This window comes from Columba livia, chromosome 1 (assembly GCF_036013475.1).
Source record: "Columba livia isolate bColLiv1 breed racing homer chromosome 1, bColLiv1.pat.W.v2, whole genome shotgun sequence".
Taxonomy (NCBI): Eukaryota; Metazoa; Chordata; class Aves; order Columbiformes; family Columbidae; genus Columba; species Columba livia.
The window spans coordinates 3446129-3448541 of NC_088602.1; positions in this window are offsets into that span (position 1 = coordinate 3446129).

A 2413-nucleotide genomic window follows, 5' to 3' on the forward strand; every position below is an offset into this window, starting at 1 on the left:
ATGGACCTTCATCCATCCTGACCACGGGTTTATTCCTGACTAAATGAATCATAGAATCATTCTGGTTGTAAAAAACCTTTAAGATTACCAAGTCCAACCATTAACCCAACACTGTGAAGCCCAACACTACCACATGTCCCTGACAACCTCATCTCCGTCTGTTCAATCCTTCAGGGATGGTGACTTCAGCACTTCCCTGGGCAGCCTGTTCCAATGCCCCACAGCCCTTTGGGGAAGAAATTGTTCCCCACATCCAACCTCAACCTCCCCTGGCGCAACTTGAGGCCGTTTCCTCTGGTGCTGGCGCTTGTTCCTGGGGAGCAGAGCCCGACCCCCCCTGGCTCCAAGCTCCTTTCAGGCAGTTCAGAGATCAGAAGGTCTCCCCTCAGCTTCTGTTCTCCAGCTGAACCCCCCAGGTCCCTCAGCCGCTCCCATCACATTTGTGCTCCAGACCATGGGCTGCCAAATGTCTTAAGACATGTCTTGTTCAATTAATAACAAGTGCACTAGGAAGCATGTAGCTCAACGTGTTGTATGGGAGGTATCTCATCAAATAGGTTGTGCAGTGACAGCAACCGTAATACCCATCCATTTTCCCTTCTTGTCACACCAGAGGGCCTCAACGTCACTTCCAGCACATTCTTTCTAAGTGGATGTACAGGTTTCGTTAGTGAAGGGTCAGTCAAAATATGATGACCTTAAAACTATACCTAAACATTAAGAAAGTCTTGATGGTTTGATATAATGGCACTGTATTTTCCTGGAGGTTCTTGTAGCTGATAAGAGTACAAGATTTTGGTGCAAATGCTGTCCTGGGGAGGTTTCACAGCCAGTGGGCTTCCAGTCAATGTGGATATTGATTTTTTTTTAATCTTTATGTATGCTTAGATTTTGTACTCATTAACACATCATCCTGCAGAGACTTTCCATTCAAAGGGCCTTAAAAACCTCTAGAAATATTTGCTTTGCCCACTGGTGAAATGCAACCACCTGTGTGGTAGAAAGCACAACCATTACACATCAGATGAAGTGGAAAACTCAAAATACCACAGTTGCAAGATGAAAATGGAGGAGCAGTAAAGGGAGGGATTTTAATTCAACAGAATTCAGAGCTAAATTTCCTTCAGGGGCTTCTAGCAATGTGGCAGGGGACATTTTGTGATCAGAACTATATAGGAGCTTAGGGTTTTTGCATCTTTTTGCACCTATTGTAGCACAGAGGGTGTTGGTCTCTTTTACCAAGTAGGAAGCCATAGGATGAAAGGAAACGGCCTCAAGTTGTGCCAGGGGAGGTTCAGGTTGGATCTTGGGAACAATTTCTTCCCCAAAGGGCTGTTGGGCATTAGAAAAGGCTGCCCAGGACAGTGGTGGAGTTGCCATACCTGGAGGGGTTGAATAGATATAGAGATGAGGTTCTCAGGGACGTGAGTTAGTGCCAGAGTTGGGTTAACAGTTGGACTCAGTGATCTTAAAGATCCCTTCCAACCAAACGATTCTATAATTCTATGATCTTACTTGGAAGGCAGTCCTTGCAGCAACTTGCAGAGCCAGTGGTGAACCACCAGCTTTTGGCCTTCATATGTGGTACATTGAACTAAAAAACCAAACATCTCTTGGTTGATTTACATGGGCTTTCAATATAGTCTCCAGTGTGAGCCAGTGACTGGTGATGACCACTTTGAGGTGGGTGGGTGTGGTGGATTTGATGTGCTAAAAGGTCACTGAGCTGCCAAAGGTCACTTCGGCCTGTGCAGATTAAGTGTTTCATGAGCAAACAGAAAACTGTATCTGATTTAATTCCTCTGACACAGAAAATGCTTCAGTGGCTGATATGAGGTTGTATTATAGAACTACTTTCAGAGTAAATGTGTTGCTTGTTGTCAGTTCCTTCTCCACAGCAATCGCTTGTCTTCCTTTGAAGCCAGATACACCCAAACTTTATATTAAAGGATAATGATCCCAAGGGAAAATAGCATTTGAGTTATTTCTGTGCCAGAACTTAGGCTATATGAGGCTAACACTTCAGCTCAATGTATGATCCTCTCACAGTTTTTCTATTTTCTTTTCCAACTCCTATAATGAAAAAAACAACCAACCAAACCAAACCCAACCAACAAAGAAGATAAAGACATTTTTTCATCATTCCAAGAACCAACATTGACAGCAGACAGAGTGTGTATGCTAGGACAGGGAATTTCAGAGACATCCTATTTTTATCAGCTCCGCTTAGGCTAGGCCCAGGAGAGATCAACACTGTGGTACATAAGCTAAAACCTGTAACATTTATATCTGTTGTAATCCCAAAGCAGTGAGTGGCCAAGAAGGCCAATGGCATCCTGGGGTGTATTAAAGGGGGGTGGTCAGTAGGTCAGAGAGGTTCTCCTGCCCCTCTACTCTGCCATGGGGAGACCAC